The following is a 13,469-nucleotide window of genomic DNA, read 5'->3' on the forward strand; positions in this document are numbered from 1 at the left end:
CATGCAATCCTAAAGGAAATCAACCCTGAATATTCCTCTGAAGGACTGATGCTGAAGCTGAAGCTCCAATACTTTGGCCACCTGATGGGAAGAGCTGACTAAATCGCAAAGACCCTGATGCTGGGAAAGACTGAGGGCAGGAAGAGAAAGGGGTAACAGAGGATGAGTGAGATGGTTGGATAGCATCATCGACTCAATGGACGTGAGTTTGAGCAAACTCCGGGAGACAGTGAAGGACAAGGAAGCCTGGCTTGCTGCAGTCCATGGGGTCACAACGAGTAGGACACGACTGAGCAGCTGAACAACAACAACATAGCTGCAGTGATATCTACCATGATTGTAACCGTTTTCTATTTGTTATACTTGTTTTCGTTTCTTTTGCTCCCCTCTTTACCTGCCTTCTCTGTTTTTTAAAAAAATATATTTATTTATGTATTTGGCTGTGCTGGGTCTTAGTTGCTTCCTGCAAGATCTTTAGTTGTGGCATGTACACTCTTCATTGTGGCACATGGGATCTAACTCCCTGACCAGGGATCATACAGGACCTCCTGTATTGGGATCACCCACCACTGAACCACCAGAGAAGTCTCACCTTCTCTTGTTTTAATTGAGCCTTTCAAAGAACTACCCTGGTGGCTCAGATGGTAAAGTGTTTGCCTACAACGCAGGAGTTCAGTTCAGTTCAGTCGCTCGGTCGTGTCCGACTCTTTGCGACCCCATGAACCACAGCACACCAGGCCTCCCTGTCCATCACCAACTCCCGGAGTCCACCCAAACCCATGTCCATTGAGTCAGTGATGCCTCCAACCATCTCATCCTCTGTCGTCCCCTTCTCCTCCTGCCCTCAATCTTTCCCAGCATCAGGGTCTTTTCAAATGAGTCAGCTCTTCACATCAGGTAGCCGAAGTATTGGAGTTTCAGCTTCAACATCAGTCCTTCCAATGAACACCCAGGACTAATCTCCTTTAGGATGGACTGGTTGGATCTCCTTGCAGTCCAAGGGACTCTCTAGAGTCTTCTCCAACACCACAGTTCAAAAGCATCAATTCTTTGGCACTCAGCTTTCTTTATAGTCCAACTCTCACCTGGGTTCAAACCCTGGTTTGGGAAGATCTCCAGGAGAAGGAAATGGCAACCCATTCCAGTATTCTTGCCTGGAAAATCCCATGGATGGAGGAACCAGGTCCATGGGGTCGCAAAGAGTCAAACACAACTGAGCGACTTTCTTTCTTCAAAGAATTCCACTTTATCCTCTCCCTTGGCGTATCAAGAATGCTGCTTTTAAAAATTATTTTAGTAATTGCCCTAGAATTTGCAATGTACACTTTTAACTATTCTATGTCTGCCTTCAAACAACATGGCTTCACATGTGGTGTGGGTACTTTAGCATATTTTCAGTTTCTTCCTCTTGCCCCTTATAACATTGGTGAAATATAGTTTGTTTCACATATCCATAAACTGTAATCTAATTGTTACTATTTTTAAAGTTATCTTTTAGATCACTTAAGAGGAAGAAAAATAAAATATTTTATTTTACCTTCTTTTATTCCTGCCACTTTCTTTATATAGATACAAAGTTTTGACCTATGTCATTTTCCTACTCCCTGAAAAACTTTAAAAAATATTTCTTGCAGAGCCGGCCTGCTGCAATGAATTGCCTCAGATTTTGTTTGTCTGAAAAAGTATTTCTTCTTCACTCTTTTTTTTTAAAGAAACTTTCATCTTTGTCTATTTATTTGATGTCTTAGGCCAGGCTGTGCACGGCATGCGGGATCTTAGTTCTTCAACTAGGGACTGAACCAGTGCCCCCTGCACTCTGGGAGCCCAGAGTCTTAACCACTGGACCTAAAGGGAAGTCCCCTTCCTCTTTTTTTTTTTGCCTCTCTGCTTGCCACCCCCTCACTCTTTTTTTTAACATTGATATTTAATTATTATCCTGAAGAAGGAAATTGCAACCCACTCCAGTATTCTTGCCTGGAGAATCCCATGGACAGAGGAGCCTAGCGGGCTACAGTCCATAGGTAGGCAAGAGTCGGACACAACTTAGTGACTAAACCATTTAATTATTATATAAGTTTCAGGTGTACAGCATTATAATTCAACATCTGTATATACCATAAAATAAGTATCACAAATCTAGTTACCATTCATCACCATACAGTTGACCCCATTCCCTCTATTTCACCCACCTCTCAACTTCCTTCCCCTCTGGCAGCCCCTAATCTGATCTCTGTTTCTATGAGTTTATTTTTGTTTTATTTGTTCATTTGTTTTATTTTTCAGATACAATATATGAGTGAAATCATTGGTATCTATCTTTCTCTGGCCTAGTTCACTTATTTCATAATACCTTTAATATCTATCTATGTTGTTGCAAATGGAAAGATTTCTCTTTTTTATGTCTGAGTATATTCCATTTTGTATGCACACATCTTCTTTATACATGCATCCATCAATGGACACTTAGGTTGTTTCCTTATCTCGGCTATTGTAAATAACGCTGTAATGAATACAGAGGTGCATGTATCTTTTTGAGTTAATGTTTTTATGTTCTCTGAATAAATACACAGAAGTGAAATAGCTGGGTCAAATGGTAAGTCCAGTCTTAATTTTTTTGAGAAACCTCCATATGGCTTTTCATGGTGGTTGTACCAATTTATGGTCCCACCAACAGTGTATGAGGATTCCCTTTTCTCCACACCTTCTGCAACATCTGGTATTTCCTGTCTTTTCAATCATAGCCATTCTAATAGATGGGAGATGATCTCTCATTGTGGTTTTGATTTGCATTTCCCTAATAATTAGTGATGTTGAACATCTACTCATGCATGTTGCCCATCTGTGTGCCTTCTTCAAAAAAATATCTATTCAGGTCCTGTGCCAATTTTTTAATCAAAGTTGCTTGTTTTTTGTTGAATTATATGAGTTCTTTATATATATATATATTGGGTTGGCCTAAAAGTTCATTCAGGTTTTCCTTTAAGATGTTACAAAAACCTTGAATGAACTTTTTGGCCAGCCGAATATTTTGGGTATCAGCCCCTTATCAGATATATGATTTGCACATACCTTCTCCAGTCAATATGTTGCCTTTTCAATGTAAGACAGTTTCCTTCACTACACAGAAGCTTTTTAGCTTGATATGGTTCCATGTGTCTATTTTTGCTTTTGTTTCCCTTGCCTTTAGAGTCAGATCCGTACAACGTTACTGAGATATCACTACATGTCTTCAAGGTTGAGTGTTAAGCGTTACTCGCTCAGTCATTTCAAACTCTGTGACCCCATGAACTGTAGCCAGTCAGGCTCCTCTGTCCATGGGATTCTACCAGCAAGAATACTGGAGTGGGTTGCCATTCCCTTCTCCAGGGGAACTTCCGGACTCAGGAATCGAAATCGGGTCTCTGGCATTGCAGGCAGATTCTTTACCATCAGAGCCACCAGAGATTACCTATGTTTTCTTCTAGCAATTTTGTGGTTTTAGGTCTTACATTACATTTTAATCCATTTTGAGTCAACTTTTGTGTACAGTGTAAGACAGCGAGACCACTGTTTCATTCTTTCATTCTTTTTCATGTGACTATCTAGTTTTCCCAACACTACTTATTGAAGAGACTATCCTTTTTCCTTTGTATGTTCTTTGTTCGTTTGTCATAAATTGTCCTTACACATATAGGTTTATTTCTGAGCTCTCACTTCTGTTCCATTGGTCTGTGTGTCTGTGTTTGCCAGTACCACATTGTTTTATTATTAGATCTTTGTAGTATAGTTTGACATCAGGGAGCAGGATATCTCCAGCTGTGTTCTTTTCTCAAGACTGTATAGCCTTTTTGAGTCTCTTTCAGTCCTGAAGGATAATCTCACTGGGTAGGAATCCTAAGTTTGTCTTATTTTCTTTAAAACTTTAAATATCTCACTCCACACTCTTCTTGCTTTCATAGTTTCTGACAATTTCACTGTAATTCTTATGCTTGTTGCTCTGTAAGTAGTAAGGTAATTTTCCCCATTCTTGCTTTCAAGATTTTTTCTTTGTCTTTATTTTTATGCAGTTTGAATATGATGATTATTCTACTACACTGAACAGTAAACAACTGTTTCCTTCACTCCAGAGGGAACATTACCTCCATCCTCCAAAGCTATTTACTGTTCTAACATCCTTGAAAAGATCATCTGGATGTGCAGAAAGATAAGATATCCATGGAGAATTTATCCACGGATAAAACATTGTGAAAATTGCACTGGAAATTGTGTTCAAAACAATGTCCTCAGGGAGAATTCCCTGGTGGCCCAATGGTGAGGACTTGGTGCTTTCATTACTGTGGTTCGGGGTTCGATCTCTGGTCAGGGAACTAAGACTCCTGCAAGTTGAATGGTGCAGCTAAAATTTTAAAGTGCTCTCAGCCTTGGTTGTCCATTAGTATCAGCTGAGACCTTTATAAGCCAATGCTCACAGATTCTGTTTCAATTGGTCTGGGGTGGAACCCAAGCCATCAGTAGTTTGCAAAATCCCTGGGTGATTCTAATGTACAACCAGGGTGGAGAACACCTGTCTAAAAGATGCTGAGGTGAGGTATAATTAGTAAATATATTTTTAGCTCAGTGCTTCTCAAAGTTTACTGCGCATGTGAATTACTTGAGAATCATGTTCAATGCAGACTCTGATTCAGTAGGTCTGGAGTGGAACCAGGGATTCTGTTTCTGACAAGCTCCTGGATATAGCCTAATGCTGTCATTTGAGTAGAAAGGTTACTGGGATTCCCTGGTGGCTCAGACAGTAAATCATCTGCCCGCAATGCGGGAGACCCGGTTCAATCCCTGGGTCGGAAAGCTTATCGCTATAATATGTGTCTACTGTAAACTTTTGTATATATACATGTTCAGAAATTTACCATATATGAAAGGAGAAGGCAGCTTGACTCTGGAAGATGGTTCTGCGGTAAGAGTGAGACCTTTCGGTTCCCAAGATCACAGAAACACCTTGGGTGTTGAGATCGTCAAAAATTTGACAGACGGTTCAGGGTGTTAACAAAAACACAGAGATTTAGAATACATGGCCATTAAATCCTAAACAACTTTACTCTGAATCTCACATTGCTCAAATATCAGATCAGATGAGATCAGTCGCTCAGCTGTGTCCGACTCTTTGCGACCCTGTGAATTGCAGCACGCCAGGCCTCCCTGTCCAACCAACTCCCGGAGTTCACCCAGACTCACGTCCATCGAGTCGGTGATGCCATCCAGCCATCTCATCCTCTGTCATCCTCTTCTCCTCCTGCCCCCAATCCCTCCCAGCATCAGGGTCTTCTCCAATGAGTCAACTCTTCGCATGAGGTGGCCAAAGTACTGGAGTTTCAGCTTTAGCATCATTCCTTCCAAAGAAATCCCAGGGCTGATCTCCTTCAGAATGGACCGGTTGGATCTCCTTGCAGTCCAAGGGACTCTCAAGAGTCTTCTCCAACACCACAGTTCAAAAGCATCAATTCTTCGGCGCTCAGCCTTCTTCACAGTCCAACTCTCACATCCATACATGACCACAGGAAAAACCATAGCCTTGACTAGACGAACCTTTGTTGGCAAAGTAACGTCTCTGCTTTTGAATATGCTATCTAGGTTGGTCATAACTTTCCTTCCAAGGAGTAAGCGTCTTTTCATTTCATGGCTGCAGTCACCATCTGCAGTGATTTTGGAGCCCACAAAAATAAAGTCTGACACTGTTTCCACTGTTTCCCCATCTATTTGCCATGAAGTGATGGGACTGGATGCCATGATCTTCGTTTTCTGAATGTTGAGCTTTAAGCCAACTTTTTCACTCTCCACCTTCACTTTCATCAAGAGGCTTTTGAGTTCCTCTTCACTTTCTGCCATAAGGGTGGTGTCATCTGCATATCTGAGGTTATTGATATTTCTCCTGGCAATCTTGATTCCAGCTTGTGTTTCTTCCAGTCCAGCGTTTCTCATGATGTACTCTGAATATAAGTTAAATAAACAGGGTGACAATATACAGCCTTGACGTACTTCTTTTCCTATTTGGAACCAGTCTGTTGTTCCATGTCCAGTTGGTAATAGCTGAGGAATGGTCCACAAATTTGGATTCAAGTGCCAGAGAAATTCTGATACTACTAGAGCAAACAGTCCATCAGGTTTGAGCAACCCAGGGAAACACTGATCAATGTGTTATTATTTCTCCTTCTATGGGAGTATGAAAAATTATCTCTGGACTGCCTCCTCTCAATCTTTCAGTTTAATTTCCAAAGGTTATGATACCATTGACCTCTGAGCCCGCAGAGCTGGCACTTATATCTCTCCCCCACCCTGCAGCCCTGGCAAAGAGTAGGAGGGGAAACCCCTCTTCCAGGGCCAGTGCTATTAATTAGCAGGCCTTCCCCAGCCTCAGCAGTAAACAATCTGCCTATAATGCAGGAGTCTCAGGAGACATGGGTCCAATCCCTGGGTCAGGAAGATCCCCTGGAGAATGGAATGGCAACCCACTCCAGTTTTCTTGCCTGGGGAAACCCATGGACAGAGGATCCTGGTAGGTTACAGTCCATGGGGTCACAAATAGTTGAAAACAACTGAAGTGACTTAGCATGCACGCATCCCAGCCTAGCAAGTTGTCCACTTTCAGCCTGAACAAATATCTTTCTGCCTACAGGAGTCCCTTATTTGTATTCCTGAGTAGACAGAAGGCTCCTAGACTTCCTGCCAGGCATCAAGGAGCCTAGAGGACATAAAGAAACATGCCTATAAGATATTTATCCTATTGATGGCCCTGGGGCAAAAGGGAGAGAGGAGATCCGGGGCCTTCTTTAACATGCCTCCTTAGCAAGTTAATACCTGTTTACCACCAACTGCAGCTAGAAGTATCTAGAAATACCACTTTAGGGACTTCTCTAGTGGTCCAGTGGTTAGGAATCAGCCTGCCAACGCAGGGGATGTGGGTATGATCCCTCACCTAGGAACAAAGATCTCATATGCTGCAGGGCAACTAAACCCATGCACCACAACTCCAGAACCCAGGTGCTTCAACTAAGACCTGACACAGCCAAAAACAAATAATAAAATATTAAAATACATATGTATTTTTTTAATTTTAAATAAGGAAATAATACCACTTCACAACCATGAGATAGGTCATCCTTCCTTTCCCACTGAGCCTGACTTCTCTGAGTTTTCTCATACAGATTTGCTGAAACGAGAGCAGGAGGTCTTCGCTTTCCCTGACCTCTGGGCTTCTCCCATCCATCAGATAAGAAAAATACCATGGCCAGGTACTCAGAGCCAAGGAAGGGAGACTGCCTCAGCCCATTAGCCGAGTGGATCAGGTGTGAAAATGACACTGCTGTAGGGGTCACCAATTTTTGCTCACGTACTATGGACCCAAAATAAATAAAACCTTGGCTCTGACCTTGAGAGTCCAAAATCTGAGTTAATGGCTTCCTAAGGTTAGGTCAAGTTGTTTAAATACTCAGAATATATCTGTTTGTTGAGAGCGGTAGGCATTTTGTCATCCAAGGTTTCAAGAAGCTAATAGTTAAAGATGGGAGTAGGCGGTTCCGTAGGCTGTCTAATCTCTGTGAAAGTGCACGAAGTCCCTAATGTATGGAAATAGTGTCTTTGGTCCATTCCAGATGTTTTATAATAATTAAAATATTGTCCCTTGATGACAATGTTAGGTGAAGGCACAGGGGGCAGACCCATGGGAACCACACAATGCCTCTCAACTGTGGGTGTCATCAGCCAGCAATGGTAGCCAGAGAGGGAGAATGCGGCTCCTGTTTCTTCCCTCAACTCCCTCTTATCACTGCAAACCTAGAAACTCAAAGCTATCAGAGGACAGGAAGGTAGTACAGGGTTGTGAGACCAAAAGAGCTGGAGGAACTCTGTGCATTTTAAAAGCATTCAAATTACTTTCTCCGCAACAATTTCTAGAGCTGGCCTAGAGAATCTGCTTCACCATTTCCATCTGTTTTTGTTTGGACATGTTTCTTCACCTCTTTAATTCTTTGACTCCTCATCAGTAAATAGGGACAGGAATACCCAGCCTGCATGTATCCCCAGGTGGTTGTGATAATTTAATTATCCAGTATAAATAAAAGCATTTTTTAAATATAAATCATTACAAAAATGCAAGCAACTTAGTATCAAGCCTTCCTTATCTCTGAAGGTTTAATTTATGTTCTGTTTCTCTTAGAACTGAGGGATATACATTCCTATTTTCCAGAATTCCACTGATAATATTTGTTGGAAAAAATACTCTTTTTCTGCTGCCCGAACTTGTTGAGAGTACAGCTTATGCAATTGTTAACTTGCTGCCCTACAGCAAATCAAATCAACAAATATTTACTAGCTGCTGAGCTCAGCTTTGTAAGAAATACAAAAACTATGAGATTCACTTTCTGCGTTAAAGGAGCAAATTGGCCAGCTGCACATGGTACCCATATATTCTAAGGAGGAAAAAACCGCCTATGCTCTCTGGATGCCACCAGTACACCTGGAGCTTTACTTCAAATACAAGAAACAGCTGGTGCTCATGATTTAAGGTTCAACACAAACAGTAGAGAGAATTTATTTTACAAGCTGTCTGGTTTGGCAAAATTCCAGAAGTCATCAACTAGAAAGATAAGGATGATGATGATAACAATAAAAATGATTCTTCATAGTTGGTCTGAGGATAGTGACATTAAAAAAAGTACAATCTACATAAGACATTCCAAAACTGGAACATATCCTCAACTTCACCCAAAATAGACTTATAGCAGGCAGCACCAGTAAAAACCAATGGTAACCCTACACACTTAACACGGCTGTGCATGGAAGCTGGACCTATGGAAATTTCAGGCCATGTTCCCTTGATTAATCCTTTTACTGAGAAGGGCATCAATATCTGTTTAACGTAGAAAAGCTCCCAGAGAAAGAACCCTGCAACTTCAAAACCCAAATAATACTCAAAATGGAAACATCCAACCAGTGCTTTTCTGTGAATTATTGAGATCTTTAAGTCTTAAGATAAGTCTAAAAAAATATATATGGCTACTATGGGACTTTCCTGGCAGTCCAGTGGCTAAGACTCTGTGCTTCCACTGCAGGGCACACTGGTTTAATCCCTGGTTAGGGAACTAAGATCTCACATGCCACGAGGTGTGGCCAATAAATAAATAAGGGTTCTAATAAGGGGAAATGCCAATGCCTCATTCATAAATGAATTTTTAACATTTGGTGAGAAGAATAATTCAAGCAACATATGTGGAGTACTTCCACCTGTAGGTAAAGTGCTGAAGACTTTCACGCATTAGCTTACTGAATCCTCTTCATAAGTTACTATAAATACAGTCACTATCCTCATCTTAAAGAAAAGGAAACTGGGGCTCCCAGAGGTTATAGCACGGCCCAAGGTCACATGACTGAGTGAAGGAGTTGGGCTATTTGGCTGCCCCTTGCCATGTGTAACACAGACAAGTGGATGTGGTCTGCCTTGAAGTCCCCAGATGGCTGCAGTTCAATAAGCAGCTGGTTTCAAGTAGCTAATCCCATCCACAGCCATGGACCATACCCTTACCTATTATTTACTTCACAGAAGGTCTTCTTTTGGTCCCCAGTAGGACTGGGTATAAGACTTGAAAATGGCTCAGCAAGCCCCTTCCCAGTACTACAAAAAGAGAGAATTTAAAATACTTTTTTCCCATTATCAGTGGATTATCCCTTTTCTATCCTCTTCAATGTCCTTAATAGTGAAAAATTCCATGGAGACTGGTTTGATGAGGTATGAGAGCCTTTTGAACTGAAATATGATTCAGAAATTCAAGTTGTGTCCATGAATGCTTATCATTTAGATCTTCTCTTTTTCAGTGGGGTCTTCACTTAGGGAACAGAAGATACTGTTTGTTTGGGGCAAGAACAAACAAGCAATATTGCTCTTCAGATTTTCCACCTGTAAAATGTGGATAACATTAGCCCGCATTTTTCACGTGGTTTGGGGGAGTATAAAAGAATACAAGGAAGAGAGGTAAGAATAATTTTATAATATTATACAAGCTAGATGCCATCTTCTCTAACATTTCCAATCTAGAGGCCCCACCACCACCCATCACTCTCCTGACAGCAGCTGGTTTTATTTATAGCATCTTGCATTACCCAAATTAAAATTTATTTTATTTGGCTGTGACAGGTCTTAGTCTCAGCACATGGGATCTAGTTCACTAACCCAGGCCCCCTGCATTGGAAGCAAGAAGCCTTAGCCACTGAACCATCAGGGAAGTTTCCCAAATTAAAATTTTAATTTAACAGTTCTCTTGAGAACTTACTGTCTCTCCAACTACAGTGAAATTCCATGCAAGAAGGGATTTTTGTCTTTTTGTTTAACATCACATTGCCAGCATCTAAAACTGTCCCTGGAATACATTAGATTCTCAATAAATGCACGTTGCATGTATGTTGCATAGTAAAACCTTTAAAAAAAAAAACAATTGTATCTTTGTAAACATTTTTAAAAATTGGATTTCAGGTCCATGCGTGCATGCTCAGTTGTGTCTGACCCTTTGCAGTCCTATAGACTGTAACCTACCAGGCTCCTCTGTCCATGGGATTCTCCAAGCAAGAATACTGGAGTGGGTTGCCATTCCATCCTCCAGGGGATCTTCCCAACCCAGGGATCAAACCCATGTCTCCTGTGTCTCCTGCATCTCAGGCAAATTCTTTACCCACTGAGCCACCTGGGAAGGCCTAGAAATAGATTAATTGTCAGTTCAGTCGCTCGGTCGTGTCTGACTCTTTGCGACCCCATGGACTGCAGCACGCCAGGCCTCCCTGTGCATCATCAACTGCCAAAGCTTACTAAAACTCATGTCCGTTGAGTCAGTGATGCCATCCAACCATCTCATCCTCTGTCGTCCCCTTCTCCTCCTGCCTTCAATCTTTCCCAGCATCAAGGTCTTTTCTAGTGAGTCAGTTCTTCAATCAGGTGGCCAAAGTAATTAATTGTAATTAATCCAAATTGATTGCAATTGTAATTACAAATTAATTGTAATTAAGGATTAATTGTAATCCTGGTTAATGGCTGCCTTCTTTTGTTATTTAGCTGTTGAATTAGGTTTTTTACCTGAAAAAAATAAAAGGTAACCTAAAACAAAAGCTCAGGTCCTTTACCTCACCAAAGGGCTTTGACCCTTATCGCATGTCCCAACCTCTTCCGATCTAAGGTAATCATCATTCAGAATCCCAGGTTCTCCATTTCCCTACAAGTAGAGCCTGAGATGGGATTCTTGTTTAGATGATTTACTGAGGGAGTTCTCAGGAGGAGAGTTTGGGAAGCAGGGATGGAGAGGGAAAAATAGCTAAGCAAGGATGTGGAATTTGCTGGAGCCTGGATTCAGAGCTCTCAGGCATACAGTGAACCAGAACATTGACTCTACCTTGAAGCAAGGACTACCTGTTTGTACCCAGAGTCAATCAGTGATGGACTGACATTTGGGGAAGTGATAAACAGAAAGCAGGTGCATGGCTTCCTGGGTAAGGCAACCCCCATTGGCTAATGGCAATACTCCAGAGAGGGATGGGGCCTGATATGCTGACAGCCAACATTCACAGTAGTTAGGGATAAGTGCACTTGACCAGGTGTGTCTACTGTATCTTGCTTCCCTCCTATCCTTTTTATTGAGTTATAGCTGATTTACAATATTGTATGTTTTAGGTGTACAACAAAGTGATTCATAATTTTTAAAGATTATATTCCATTTATATTTATTATAAAATGTTTGCTATATTCCCTGTGCTGGACAATATATAGCCTTGTAGCTCATTTATTTTATACATAGTAGTTTGTACCCCTTAATCCCCTACCCCTATCTTGCCCCCTCCCCTATCTCCCCACTATTATACTCTAGTTTGTTCTCTGTATCTGTGAGTCTGTTCCTTTTTGTTATATTCACTCATTTGTTTTATTTTTCAGATTCTACATATAAGTGATAACATATAGTATCTGTCTTTCTGTCTGACTTATTTTACTATTGCTTACTTTTTTACATAGCTTTACCAAATTTTGTATGTCTTCCTTATAAATGTGTGTGTGTATATAAATTTTATATATATTTACCTCCCAATTACTTGGAACTTTCTAGAAAGGAAATCACACTAAGTTTTGTTCTGACTGTAGTATAATATTTCAGTATGTGAAAATACCATATTTATTCACCCACTGTCCCACTGGTGGACTTTTAAGTTGTTTTTAGGTTTTTGCTGTTATGAACAGTGTTGCTGTGAAGATTCTCATATATGTCTCCTGTTACATACTGCAAGAATTTCTTGGGTTTATAACTCTGGGAGACAGTGAAGGGCAGGGGAGCCTGGCATGGTGCAGTCCATGAGGTCGCAAAGAGTCGGATACAACTTAGTGACTGAACAACAATGCTTGGGATGGAAGAGGTGGAAGGGATGGATGGAAGTGTGAAATTTAGAAGATAATGCCAAACTATTCTCCAAAGTGAATTTGCTAATTCACACACCCACCAACTAGGTATAAGAGATCCTGTTATCTACCTCCTCTCCAACTTTTCTTTTTTTTTTTTTTTTGTCTGCACTGGGTCTTCATTGCTGCTTGTGGGCTTTCTCTAAGAGTCTTGGCTAACGGGGGCTGCTCTTCGTTGCCGTGTGCAGGCTTCTCATTACTGTGGCTTCTCTTGTTGCAGAGCACAGGCTGGAGGCACATCGACTTCAGTAGCTGCACCACACTGGCTCAGTAGTTGGAGTGCGAAGGTTCTAGAGACAAGCTCAGTAATGTGGTGCACAGGCTTGGTGGCTCCATGCCATAAGGAATCTTCCCAGACCAGGGATCGAATCAGTATCCTCTGCTTTGGCAGGCAGATTCCTATCCACTGTCCACCAGGGAAGTTCTCCAACTTTCTGACTTATATAAACTGAATGAGTATAAAATGGCTTTTCATTTTGGTTTTGATTTATATGTCTTCCATCAGTAATCATCTCTTCCTGAAAGTGTCAAGTCACTCAGTTGTGTCCAACTCTGTGATCCCAGGACTGTAGCCCACTAAGCTCCTCTGTCCATGGGATTCTCCAGGCAAGAATACTGGAGTGGGCAGCCATTTCCTTCTCCAGGAGATCTTCCTGACCCAGGGATTGAAACCATGTCTCCCGCACTGCAGGCAGATTTTTTACCACTGAGCCACCAGGGAAGTCCACCCTCTGGACCGTAGCCTGCCAAGTTCCTCTGTCCATGGGAATCTCCAGGACAGAATACTGGAGTGGGTTGCCATGGCCTCCTCCAGGGGATTTTCCTCACCCAGGGATCGAACCTGCTTCTCCTGCAGCTCCTGCATTGCAGGCAGTTTCTTTACCACTGAGCCATGGGGGAAGCCCCAATCATCTCTTCCTATGTTATCAGAATACCTGTTACCGCTTCTTAAGTGAAGTGCTTGCTCATATCTTTTATCCACTTTTCTATTGGATTATTTGTCCTTTTCTTA

The sequence above is a fragment of the Bos indicus x Bos taurus genome, chromosome 4 (assembly GCF_003369695.1).
Source record: "Bos indicus x Bos taurus breed Angus x Brahman F1 hybrid chromosome 4, Bos_hybrid_MaternalHap_v2.0, whole genome shotgun sequence".
NCBI classification, from domain to species: domain Eukaryota; kingdom Metazoa; phylum Chordata; class Mammalia; order Artiodactyla; family Bovidae; genus Bos; species Bos indicus x Bos taurus.